The sequence below is a fragment of the Spermophilus citellus genome (assembly GCF_964194105.1).
Source record: "Spermophilus citellus genome assembly, contig: SCAFFOLD_53, whole genome shotgun sequence".
Lineage (NCBI taxonomy): Eukaryota > Metazoa > Chordata > Mammalia > Rodentia > Sciuridae > Spermophilus > Spermophilus citellus.
Genome location: NW_027672727.1, coordinates 2883074 through 2897166, shown reverse-complemented (window position 1 = coordinate 2897166; position 14093 = coordinate 2883074).

Here is a 14093-nt window from a genome sequence, read left to right as displayed (position 1 = left end):
TGCCCCTGGAGCCCCACGGGGAAAGCCGCAGGTAGGGAAGGCTCCAGAGGGCACAGGTGCTGTGTGTGTGGGCCCCTGGCTGGAGAGTCATTGGGAAGCCTGGAGATGGTGGGGTAGTGTGGGGGAGGGAGAGTTGGGGGGTGGATGTGGGGAGGGAGAGTTGGGGGTGGGGCCACTGGCTCCAAGTGGGAGGGGTGTAGTAAGCAGATTCACTTCCCTTATTAACTGTGTGGCCCTATTGTATTTTAAAAATGACGTCTGAACTTTATCTGCAAGTGGTTTTGTTTTTCCTTAAAGTAGTAATTTGCAAGTTATTTTTTTCTCTATCAATTCAATGAAAATTGGTTGAACTCCCTTAGCAAAAGACAGACTGAAAAGATGACTTTAGAATCTCACTACAAACTGTCTCTAAAGACTCCCCTTTAAATCGAGGACTCATAGCATGAAAGAGGAAGGATGCAGGAGTGTCCTGTTGCTATCAAACGACCCAGCCTGAGCCCTGGTGCACAGGGTGAGCACTGTAGGCCCTGGTATCCCTAGGCCTCATCTACTGCCCACCCTCAGGGCTCCGTGGCTTCATAGGGACCTGCCCCTGGGTGCTGAGGCCATCCCTTGCTGGGTCATTCTTCCCCGTGCTTGGTACCCACAGTCCACGCCCCTGTGGCATGGCCCCGCCCCATGCAGATTTTCTTATGGCTCCGCCCCAAGCAAGTCGCCCCTGAGGCGTAGCCCCATCCCACGCGCAGACGCACCCAGTGCTGAGAGCCTCCCCCTCTCCGTGGGTGTAGAGGAGGCCGCCTGGAGGTGGAGAAGAGCGCTCCTTTGTGCTCCCGAAGGTCCAGCCGCGTTTTGTCGCCTGCTCAGGGCTAAAGCCCTTTATGATCCCATCTTCACTGCTCTCCAGGGACGGGGGCCATGCTCCCCGGGTGCCCAGCGAGGACGCCAGGCCCACCCACCCTGGACACGTGGCCTGCACCACAGCGCTCCTGGTAGCCGTCCCAGAATGTTTCCCCTGGAGCCCCCGCGAGGAGAGCTGCAGGTAGGGGAGGCTCCAGAGGGCAGGGAGTGGGAGGTGCAGGTGCGAGCTGATGCTGTGGGGGGAGCACATGGTGGCTGAGGCATGAGGGTGCTTATGGGGGTACCTGGATGGTGCGACAGTGATCATAGGGCACAAACCGGGGTGCTGGGGGGGGGCCAGCGTGCAGGGTGGATGTGGGTGGGGGTGGGGACGCTGGAATGAATGGGGAAGGGTGGAGGGAGAAGAGCCCTGGATCTTAGGGGAGATTGCTTGTATTGTGAGAGATGTTGTATGTTGTAAAGGACATTCTGTGTGTGTTTTTTGGGAGTGGATTATTTCTTTAACATGATACTCAACAGTTCCATTTACCAGTAAATGCCATGATTTCATTGTTCTTGGGTGAGTAATATTCCATTGTTGTATATATGTTCAAATGCACACTACTATCATCTCGAAAAAGAATAAATAAATTAAAAAGGGGGAGTTAAAACCAGTCTATAAGAAGGTGAAAATTAAGAACTGGAGAAAAGTGTTACGTATAAAACATTATAAGTCATATATTTAAAAATGCTTGAGGTATTTAAAGAAAATTTTAAATGTAGGAAAAAAAGATTTCCCTGTGGTATACACGAACACCCACTTACACCCACACCCACACCCAGAGGGGTAACTTGCGAGTTTTCAGTGTAAGTCTTTGGATACACTGGGTACATCTCATTTATGGATTCTACTTGCACTTCATAGTTTTTAGCAATTAACTGATTTGTAATGATTCATTCCGTATGTATCAATTGACTTCCATACCTTTTTTTTCTTTTTCTTTTTTGGTACTGGGGATTGAATTCGGAGGCACTTGACCCCGAAGTCACATTTGCACCCCATTTTTGTATTTTATTTAGAGACAGGGTCTTACCAAGTTGCTTAGCACCTCGTCTTTGCTGAGATTGGCTTTCCACTGGCAATCCTCCCCAAGCCGGGTTACAGGCCTGTGCCACTGCTCTGGGCGGTGACTTCCATATCTTAAAATAGAAACAGTTTTCTGAAAACAGTGTTTGCAAGTCTCTCTATTTACTTTGCTTCTTATTGAGCCATTTCCCAATATGTAGAATTACTTTGCATCAACATCTTACATTGCGTAAAGTGAATATGCTGGAAAACTCTGATGTGCATTTTGTTAAATGTGTCTTTTTTAATATTTATTTTTAATAAGGCGGCCCAAGGAGATTTACTGGGGGGTGCTCCCTGCGAGACCCACTGGTCTGCGAAAGGCCGAGGATCAGAGCAGCAGTCAGGGTGGGACAGGCAGCACAGGGCTGGTGGGGGACCTGGCAGTGGGAGGCCGGGTCTCTAAATTGCCCTTCGACAGCGGGTTGGTCGAGCAGAGTTGGGGCAGCTGAGTTGGGGCAGCGTGTCTGTCCCGGGTTGGGTGGGCTGATGGGAGTAGGAGGGGGGGGACCTCATAGTTCTTGGGGTTCATTGCCATGTCAGCTTCTGATTGGCCATTTTGGGTCTCCTTAACCAGGTATAAAGTCCTCGAGCTTAGGAGCCACCATGGAAGGGCAGGGACAAGGACGGCTGTCCACCCAACATCCCGACCTCTTCCGTGTTGTAGGTCCCTGTTCCCATCTGACTCCTGCTGGTGGGGACATCGTTTGGGGAAGTTCGGGATTTGGGGTCCATTGGGATTGAATCAAGGTGGGGGAGTGGGGCAGTAGGGGCGTGGGGTGAGAGCCAGAGGACAGGAAGGGACAACTAAAAAGGAGTGGGTAAGGGATGGCCCTTTAGGGAGTGTGTCAGAGTGGCCATTTTCCTTGGGAAAGAGGGTGTCCCGTCTGACCCCATGACCGAGATCTGAGAGGGATATAAAGGCCCGGAATGGGCAGGCAGGACAGAAGGGGTAGCCCTGTGTCCCTCTACCCGGAGCAGCACCTTGGGCCCGGCGAGGGTTATGGGGGTCCTGGGGCCCAGGCTGCCTCAGTCGTCAGCCAGTCCCAGAAGCTCAAGAGGAGGGACCATCTGTCTGGCCATACGTCCACATTGAGGTGCTGGGGAGGGACCGGCCAGGGGGCAGTGACTCTTCCAGGCCAAGAGGGGGCTGTGGGTTAGGGCTCTGGCGTGCCCAGTGGTCATGTTGTCTGCATTTGAAGCAGGCCCTGGGTGGGGCACACTTCTGAGGACCCCGGTGGTGGCGAGGACTGGCCACAGAGCTGCCACCAGGGCTTGTGTCTGGGGTGCCACCTCCTTCTGTAAGAGGGTCTGCCGGCTGAGTCCAGCTGTGTCCTCACGGGCATGATAAACTTTAAAGGCCACCACACCAGATCTCGCATGGGGCTTTGGGGACCATCCTCAGCGTGCTGCAGCTTTTTTCTGACATTGGGGGCTGACAGGGTGATGGAGCGAGGGGCTGGAACCATCGCCCAGAGGGAGATGCAGGGTCTAACCTAGGGCAGAGATCCAGGGCCTCTGTGACCGCGGGTAAGGGACATCGTGGGGTTACAATCAGGCCCCGAGTGACTTCTCTTACTGTATCAGATCAACAGCCTTATTAGAAGTGTCACCACGCCTGCCAGTAGACCCTGTGTCATCTGGACACAGCGGCCTCTGCCCTCCTCATTTGATGGTCCCCTCAGGGTTGGTGTGGGGACCGCAACCGCGCCTGTTGGTATGGTGTGGTCACTCAGGTGAGCCTGGTCTGTGTGGCCCTGTGGTGCTACCTGGATGCAAGTGCGCTCATCAGGGGTGAGGGTGGAGGTGAGGGTGACAGAGACATCATGCCAGGTGAGGTCACAGGCTTGGGGAAGGTCCCCAACTTCTTTGACCTATGTAGTGGGGTCAGCAGGAAAGGATTCCTGCTGTGTTTTGACTTGGGGGAGGTCTCGTAGGGAAAAAGGGACAGGAACCCGGACAATGCCCTCAGGTCCTTCCATCCCATGGTGAGGACAGATGCGTTCAGGATCTTGGGTCGCTTGGCGGGACCCGGTCCAGGCACTTACTGGGGTGGTCTGGCTCAGGAGGAGCCGGTTCCGGAGGTGGGTCCAGATGGTAGGGTCTTGGGGAATGACAGGGGGGTCCCCACAGGTTCAGTGATGGAGAGGGGCAGGGCAGGAGGTGTTTCCTTAGCCAGGAGGACTTGGAAGGTGGGAGGAAGAAAGATCATAGGGCAAGGGACTCGCCCCAGTCTGCCCTGGGTGTGGGCGGGTGGTCTAGGGACTCCGGCCTTCCTGAGGCAGAGAGGAGCGGCCTCAACCCCAAGGGGGAAGGCCTCAACCCCCCGGGTCTGGCACCAGATGTAAAGCAGGGACCAGGATGAAGATGAGGCACCACAAGGAGGTTCGTGGGGTGCTGGTGGGCTAGGTCTGCTGATCCGCCCGAGGGTGAGGGCTGGGGAGTCCCAGGTAGGAGGCCAGGCCGAGCCAAGGCCAGCCATGGTGTCTGTCCTAGGTTGGTTCCAGCTGATCTGCCTGCAGGGCCTTGCCTCAGCCCATGGTGTCCGTGGTCAGTGGGCCCCACTACTGGGCCAGCTTTGAGTGGCCATCTTGGTCTCCTCAGCCGGGTGGACAGCCCCGCCGTGCGCCATGGCAGGGGGAGGCTGCTGGCCTCAACAGTGCGCCATTTCTAGGCTTCACTTTGGGGCTGTCAGAGTCCCATCTGAGTGGACAGCGGACACTGTCACAGCATCAGCACGCACCAGTACCACGTCCTCCTCTCTTTATGTGACCTCTGAACCCCCCCCCCCCCCACATGCTGGGTGTGATGTTCTGAAACTCCGTGAACTCGGGGTTCAGGGGATGGAGGGATGGCAGCAGAAGCTGTGCCTGCTGAGCCTGGCTGCAGCCAAGGAAAACTGTCCCCTGCTGCCTTGGGTGCCCTGCCCCGTCTGTCCCTAACTGCTGATCTCTGAGATCCTGTCACCTCTTGGTTTTCCGTTCTGTGGGGTGTCATTCTCACACTTGAGCATACTGGCGTAAATCGCTCGCATGGTCCTTGCCATGTAGGGTCCCCCAAAACTTGCCTCGTGTGAGGCTCTGGGTTCAATCCTCAGCACCACATAAAGTCAAATAAAAAAATCTGTCTTCTCAAACAGGGATCTTAAAATAAATAAATAAATAAATAAATAAATAAATAAATAAATAAATAAATAAAGAGGAATCTTAAGCTGACAGAGAGAGAACCTACAATTGTATGGCTCTGCAATATCCAGGCTTCTTGGTGGAGAATGGCACTCCGCTGTCACCCTAGGCCAAACCTGATCACACCTCGCTATTCTCCACACTAGAGTAGTGCATCCCAGTTTTTAGGGTGCATGAGAATCACTGGGAGAGCGCACCCAAACACAGACCCAGAATGTCTCACTTGGGCCTCGGATTGAGCTTTTGGATGGCCAAGCTCCATGTGCCTTTAGAATGTCATTGACCCTTTGAATTCCACACAGGGTCCTCCCCATCTCTCACCCAGGACTTGGTGGCCCCGGGGTGTGGCTGACTTCATTGTGTGGCCACAGGGTGTGGCTGACCTCATTGGGGGTCCCTCTTTTCCCTTTGGTCGGAGGAGGCTGTTCCCAGCCCAGGGCTACCCCTCCACTGTGTCCCCAGGAAGAGCCAGGTGTGTGGATTTCTAGGGCTGCCCTGAGAGTGCCACTGCCCGGTGCCTGGACTCAAGCTGAATGCACAGCTCCCCAGGGGCTGAGGCCAGGAGTCCAACATGAAGGTGTTGGCAGGCACCTGCTCCAGAAGGTCCAACTTTGCTTGCCTCTTGTAGCTTTTGGTGACTGGGGGACACCCTGGGCCTACTGTGGCTTGCAGGCACCTCAATCTCTTGTGTCTCTGTCGTCACACGGTGACCTCTCTGAACAGGTGTGCTGTTCCAATTCCCTCTTCCAAGGTCACAAGCCCACCCTCATCCACTGTGGCCTCCTCCGTGGATTGCAAGTCCTTATTTCCAAATAAGGTGATAAGCTGATGTTCTGGGAGGAATTGAAGTTTGAGGTGCTATTATTCAACCCAGAACGTGGCTGAGCACTTACTCACCCTAGACCCTGCGCTCCCACAGGAGCAGTGTGAGGTACATACAGGCGTCACCCATGCTGGGCTCGGGGGACCTCAGGCTCAGTAAAGTGCCCCAACCAGAAGCACATGTGACACACAGGGCACAGTGTATCTCTAGCAAGACGCTTCCCCTCCCACCTTGTCAGGAGTCCAGCTGTGTCGTATGGAACAGTCTAGAACCTGCATCTCTGCACACAAGTGACTCTTCCTGTAAGTGGTCCTAGAGCCCTACTGAGGACTTAGGATTTTTTATAACTGCATCTTTTATATAATTTTATATAATTGCCTCTCAGTATATCACACCGTGATCAGATTCAAGAAATAACAGCGCTCAAAGAAATTCTTACTCACTATCCCAAAAGTTATGAGATCCCTCTCCTCCATTGAAAACCCTGGAATTCTTTTGAAGGTCCTATGCAGGTTTATAGGGTGAGCTTTTGTTTATAATATATTTTTTTTAGTTGTAGATGGACACAACACCTCTGTTACTTAAATTTTTTTTCCTTTTTAAATATTTCTTTTAGTTGTCCACAGACCTTTATTTTATTTATTTATATGTGGTGCTGAGGATCGAACCCAGGGCCTCACACATGCTAGGCAGGCTCTCTACCCCCTCATCATGGCCAGCAAACCCACCTGACATTCCCCCCTCAAGGACCCAAGCCCTTCACTTCTTTTAGGGTAATTCCTGCCAACTTATTCTGGTTACTTCTACTGAAATGGGGTGCCATTTAGGAGGAGGAAACCCAGTCCTTGCCCTCTGCCAGGTGGGTGAGGCTGGCCCAGGTGTCTATGGCTGGGGGAGGAGTCATCAGATTTTGGCAGGGCCATGTGCTCTGCAGGAGCTGGGGATACCAGTTACCAGTTAGTGTTGGTGACAGTGGGTGGAGCACCACGCGAGAACACTGCCCAGGGTGGTTTAAAGCAGAATCATGAGGCCCTTGCGCGACTGAGTTAAAGTGGGGTGTGGTCCTCCATCTGTGATACTTGAATTTTTTTTTTTTTTTCAGTATGACAATTGAACCCAGAGATGCTTAACCACGGAGCCTCATCCCCAGCCCATTTTTATATTTTATTCAGAGACAGTGTCCCGTTGAATGGCTTAGGGCCTCCCTTTTGCGGAGGCTGGCTTTGATCTCCCGATCCTCCTGTCTCGGCCTCCTGAGCTGCTGGGATGACAGGTGTGCGTCATCACGCCCAGTGTGATATTTGGATTTTAATATATTAAGTCATGTCAGAAATATTGACAGAATTATCAGGAATGTATAGACAGCATCGTTCCTTTTTTCTAATTTAAAAACATTTTTTAAGTTTTTTTATTTATTTTACTTTGTCACACATGACAATAGAATGCATTTATGCACTTCCATATACGTAAATGGGATATAACTTCTCATTTTTTGTTTTACAAATGAGTTTTTTTTCAGAGCTGACAAATGAAGGTCATCTCTCCATAGAGAGACACCCCCAGATGTTGGGTGCTCAGCTTTCGTGGGGTGGGGCTTTGGAGGTGTGGCTGTGGCGCTGTGGAGGGGCTGGGGTGCTTGGCATCAGAGCTGGGTGGTGGGAACAGTATGGGATTGGCTCAGGTCCATGGCACCATGGGGCTTTCCAGAGTCAAGGGGTCGTGTCCTTCTGGGATTGGCTTAGGGTCATGGTACCACAGGACGGGTCACTAATGGGTAAGAGGAAGTGCAGGAAAGGGAAGCTCATCTCGTAAGATGGTGGTTAACCTTTAAAATGGTTGCTCCCATGCTAAGTCAAGACCCTCTGTTCCTCCCTTTTTTGTTTGTTATTGGGGCCCTTAAGGGACGGGGCATTGATCAATCTTCTGTGGCTTCTTCCTGCTGGGAAGGGTCGGGGTGTGGACCCTTGTTAGGGGTGAAGGATGTCATCAAGGTCATGGTGAGGGCCGGGAGATGGTGGTGGTGTTGGTGAGGGTTGGTGAGGGTTGGTGTCCTGCCACACAAGCTGGTTTGCGGTTTGGTTAGAGAGTTTTCAGTGTGGTCTTGGTCAAATCTGATGATGCAGCGGGCGAGCATTGGCAGCAGGCCTATGATAAGGGGAGGGTCAGGAAAGGAAGTGCCCCCTGGAGAAGGGCTTCTTATCCGCCACCCTCCAGCAGGGGAGAGCCCTTGTTCCCTGCTGTTAGTAGGTCCAGTCCAGGGCGGTTCTGTAGGACCCCAGAGGCTGAGGAGTCCAGTGGATTCCGCAGGGTCAGGATACACTGGCCACCTGTTGGGTGTCCCCTGTCGGCTGACTTCGGAGCAGATGAAAACAGGTAGTGGGTGCAGTTGTTCCTGTGGCTATGGCTGCCGTCACCCTGGGGTGGCCAGCAGGGGAACACCTGGAATTGGCCATTTGTATCGAGGGCTCGTGTGAGCAGGGACTTCCAGTGACCTGTTCAGGCCTGGAAGACCTGGTGCTAAATGACAGAAGCCAGTCACCCCTCACCTGGAGGCCTGAGGGCTGAGAAGCTGTCCCATGACAAGGTTGGAGAGGACAGGGCCCTTGTTTGGGGATAGAGATCTTTAACAACCCCAGAGTTATCAGGTATGTGAACAGGACAGATAGCTTCTAATGTCACAGATGTCCATTCCCATAAGCTGTAGTCAAGCAACTTAATGTCACTAGGAACAACTCCCAATCACCCTCGGTGGTTTTGCTCAAAACCCAGGCCCCAAATCAAAGACCACCTGTAGACCTGGTTGACAGTAGGGATCAGCTGTAGCTGTGACAGCTGTGGCTGGGGGTGTCCCCGACCACACAGTAACCCTGGGAGTGCTGGAGGTCAGTGGTCACTTCCTGGGACCTGTAGTTCATTTAGATGGACTGGAGATGGGTCTGATGTGAAATGTCCAGTGGTGGGTGCACCCTGTGCAAGATGGCTCTCCCTTTGGAACTCTGGGCTGTGGTTGTGGCTCTTTATTCTTATTTACAGGGAACACACACACATATACACACAAGGGGAGGCTCAGTGGAACATTCTATCCCCAAAAGGGCAAAGGGGTAGGATCACAAAGGAGCAGGTGAGTGTAGCTCATTCCCACCGGGTTGCCTGCTCCTGGAGCCACGCCCCCTCACCTGAGTCAAGGTAGTGCCCACGTCACTGTGGGACACAGTGATTGTTCAGAACCCTGGTGCATCAGGACTTAGAGGCTGGGGTTATGGCTCTGTGGTGGGGTGCTCGTCTGGCGCCTTGTATTTTCCCTGTCACTTAAACGTTATTCCTGGGGAGCAGACCCAGGGCCCTGGGCACGCGAGGCCACCACTCTGCCAAGTGAGCTGTGTCTCCATTGCCCGGGAAGCTGCACCCGGGTGTCTTCAGGGATGATCTGATCTCCTCCAGTACTGCTCTAGGGGCATGGGAGAGCTTGTGGAGCGAGCTGAGAGGGCTTTGTTTGTCCTGGGCATGCGTGTGCCATGGGGTCCTGGGGGGGCTGGAGAGACCAGTTCCCCTCCTGTGTCCTGGGTCGGGGGTCTGAGGCAGTAGCAAGCAAGGTGGCTTCATGAGTTACCATTTTAACTAAAGTTTTGCAATCTTTTGGCACCAGGGTGTACCCCATTTCCAACCCTTCAGTGCTATATGGGGTAGAGTTACTGTCCACGTCACTTTCTGAAACAGTGCCCTGCACCTCGCTCCAGACAGCACGAGGCCACTGCTCACATGTGGTTGGTCAGCAGCATTTACTCCTGATGGGTGACACCCCGTCCTCTGCAGCTTGTTCCACGCACTCAGTCAACTTGCTCCAGCTGGGGACGCGCTCCAGACCAAGGCAGTGAGTCTGAGCAGCTGTGGCAGCCTGGTGTCACTAAAGCTGTGCCAACGAGGTCGCTGTGGCAGCAGGATTTTTAAAGGAACCGCCACATGCCCGGGCACAGGAAGAGAAGAGCGGGCAGGTGGAGAAGCAGAGGTCTTATTGGTCGTATGCCACAAAGAAACCAAGTTGGAGGCACCCGTATGGAAGCTGGTGTCTTCTCCTGAAGTGTTTCACCTCTCTTCTCCCAGTCCTTTGAATGCCAGGTCCCAGATTCTGGGTCCCAAGGACAAGATGAATCTCCCTGTCAGCAAGGGGACAAGATCAGTGTCACGCACAGTAAGTCCAGCCTTGCCAAGTCGGAAAGATGGCTCAGCCTGCTGATGTCACTGAGCCTCAGAGAGTCACCCGTAGCTTACTGGTCAGGGATCTGTGCGAGCTGATGGATGCGCCTCTAAGTCCACTCTGGGAATAAGTTCCCCCCCTTTCCCGTTACCTGTCCGAACGTCTGGCTGATTTGGTTGTCCCAAACTCACCATGGACTGGGAGGCCATGTGCCCCAACATGGGGCGCCATTTGTAAGGGAGATTCTTGGAAAGAAACCTGTAGAGAAGCGATCAGAAGAGGGACAGGCACATACCATGCAGGGAAAAGAAGACAGAGTGGCTATTCTTCTCCAAGGCCATGTTTGTTATACCCCCAAATTACTTACCCCCTGCTACCACGACTGCATCCTAACTTAGCATTTCTCATCCCGAGAGCCAGCTAACCAAGGTGAGGAATAGGTTAATACACACACAGCCCCTTCTCCCCAGGACATCACCATGGAAACTAGATAGCGCACCTCCTCAGCCACCCTAATAGCTCAGGGGGACACTGCCAGGCAGCCAGTCATGGGAATCAGGGCACAGTTCCCCCCGGGGTCTGCTCACTGGGGACGCCTCCCTGTCTATTCCGAAGGTCACAATACCCACGTGGAGAAAGCAGGGCAGGGTTAAGTGTCCCAGGAAAAAGCCTCTGTGTTTTGCAGGTGGGGGCCAAGGAGACCCCTGGGGACGCAAATGCTTTGGTGGCTGGAATCCGCACAGAGAGGCCCGAGCAGACGCCGCCTCAGTCCCACCCCACGGTCAGCCTCCATAGGGCTCAGGGGCTTCTGCCTGTCCCCCGCTTGTCTCTGTCTGGGCTCAGCATTTCCGTGGGCCACACTGTTTCTGGATGCTGTCCATCGAACACTTCCTGGGGCAGACCCGCCCCGGGTCCTCTGGCACTTGAGGATGAGGTAGATGACCATCGTGTATTACGGGGTAGGGGTGACAGCTCATGCCAGTCATAAGGGTGGGATCCAGGAGTTTCGGGATTTCTTCCTTCGAAGGCTGGTGTGAAGCGTCCTGGCTCGTCCTGAGAGCCCTGTTACCTGCTCTGCGGTGGGCCTCTGCCTGAAGTGCACGGTCACCATCTCTGAGCTCCCTTGGAGACACGGCAGGAAATGTCGTGTGTTCCCTGCCTGATCAGCTTCTTCACCTGGCTCTGGCCACAGTGGGCATCACCCTGTGAGCAGAACAGAGCACAGCTCCAGGCTGCAGACGTCTGCGAGGGCGGGGCCTCATCGTCCTTCCTGGGGATGGCTTCAGGGGCACCATGCAGGAAAGTGCCCGGCACCTGTTCAGCTTCACCAGCTGGGAATCTGGTGCTTGGGCCAAAGCCGATGACTTTGACATTGTCGCTGGTGTCCACCATGGTGTCCCCTGGTTTCAGGTCCAGGTGCAGGACGCCCCGCGTGTGGCAGTACTGCATGGCACGCATGTTCGCCTGAACGTGTGATGGGTGCCGTCTCCTGCAGGCCGTCAGGTTCCTGGATGAGTTCCCAGAGCTGCCCCCACCGTTATGCTCCATGATAAGGCTGATGTATTCGATGGTCTCAGTGTCCTGGAAGAACTGGTTCATGGTTTGGTGGTCTAAGGTCGCCATCACCCCCGGTTCTTCATGGAAGGTTTTTATTTCCTCATCAAATCTGAAACTGAGATTTGCTGGGTGTTGCCTTCTTGTTTGGCGTCCACTTCCTTTCAGAGCTTGGCATATGCTCCAGGATCTCCCAGCTTTGAGGGTCTGGGTGGAGAAATCTGCTGAGATCCACGCTGGTTTCCCTTCTCCCTGGGCCTTTAAAATTCTGCCCTTACTCTGCGTGCTGGACATTTTCAGTGTAAGTGCCTTGGTGTGCATCTGTGGTGATTTTGTACAGTTGGTGTCCTCATCTGTCCTAGCTGGTGACCTAATGCCGGGTTCACAAAATCTGACTAGTCCAATAACTTAAGAAAATGGTGAAGAAGGCACATAAACACACAGAAGTTGAAAGAATGATCAAGGCTTGTCGTTGGAGAAAATGCCCGTTTATTGAGGAGCAGCTCTGCATATTTATAGAGCCGGGGGTGGTCTGATGGTTATGACAGAATGATTTGACCAGTTGGCATGGGGTGCTTTCTGATTGGTGGGTAGGGATCATGTGAGCCAGCAGGGCTAGTCTGATTGGTTGGTAAGGATCATGTGAGCCAGCAGGGCTAGTCTGATGGGTGGGTAAGGATCATGTGAGCCAGCAGGGCTAGTCTGATGGGTGGGTAAGGATCATGTGAGCCAGCAGGGCTCACCATTGTTCGGCTCTTCTCAGGGGATAGGGAAGTTAGTCTTTGGAGCTGGGGAGACTCCCAACATTCCCCCTTTCTTCATGTAAAAAAGCTATTGGGGAATTATGTCTTCCAGTCACAAGGTCATCATGACCTACCATAGAGACAAAAGGATTTAGTAGGAAACATTATTTTGATGACATATGATACAGAAACTTTCAGTGTATTATTAGGATTGAGGTCTTAATTAATTAACTCTGAAAGATCAAGGTTGTTATTATTACTCTGCCAGACACTCATCAGAAGATTTTTAGTCTTTTCTCAGTTTTACTGGGAAGCACTGTGTTTGGCCCTAGGAACGCAGACAGGTTGATGTTTAGTGTAAGCCTTCCCTGGGGCCTCAGAGCAGAGGACTCATTGGCATTACTCATTATAGTGGCGCAGGGTGTTCAGTGTAGTTTCAATCCTTCCATCAGCACTTACCTGACTGTGAAGGATCTTGGAAGTTATTTAAGCCAAGTTTTTAAGAAAGCTGTAAGTTTTGAAACAGCCACAAGGGCTGTAATTGTGGAAACAATCATTTAGAGTAGTCACTTCAGGGGTCATGAGATAGGAGCTGGTTAACCTAGGTCTGGTTAATGGCCTGCACCCGTTCCACAGCCTGACCGTCAGCCTCAGCGTGCTGGCTGGCAGGGGGACAGAGGACCATCGATGAAGGGCCAGTGTCGTCCTCCTCTGCCAAAGTTAGGCAAGTTGCATTTTTTATAGATTACAGGATGTTTAATCATCTTTTCTTTCAATTCTCACATTTAAAGAGTCTCTTAGGTCAGTCATGTAAATATTCTAGAGGCAGAAGTCAAACATCACACATCCTTTTGGGTGCCATCTGGCTGAGGATTAAGTTTTCTAGGAGTGATGGCATCCTGGTGCAGTTGTTCTGGTCTGTTCTAGAAGAGCAGCCAAAAATAGACCCACTATTTCTAGACACCTTATGTTGTACTGGCAAGATACTTACATAATCCATCTAATTAGGAAAGGTGCCAGGTTCTTTTTCTCTCTTTTAAAATATTTTTGTTTTAGTTGTAGTTGGACTTGATTCCTTTATTTTATCTTTATGGACTGCTGAGGTTTGAATCCAGTGCCCTGCACATGCCAGGCAAGCGCTCTGCTGCTGATCCACAACCTCAGCCCGAAAGGTGCCAGTTTCTATTGTAGAATGATGAGGGCAATAACCCATTTGTGGATATTTCATGTAAATAACTGGTCTGTACAGAAAAAAGCCTATTTCAACTATTTTTCTATTTTGACAATTGTCCAGATGCATAGTCTTCCTTTCTGAGGTCCAGCGTGATTGGCTGGCTTAGGTTCTCATATGCTGTGGGTTTCTCAGAAGGGACTTGCAGACAGCCTGTTCACCGTAGGATCAACACAGGTGTAACTGACCATTGCAGTCAGGACAGTGAATCTGGTTTCATGGGTGGACTTTCCAGTCCGCACTGCAAGGCACATTAAAGGTGGACCTCAGAGGTGAGTCCCAGGAGTCTCTTGGTAACTTTTACTTAACCTAGTGAGGTCATGAGGCTGTGTGGCTGTCAGCTCTGCAGCTGGAAATCTGCCTTCCTGTGCCTGGTCTCTGGTCATTTTCCCAATGACA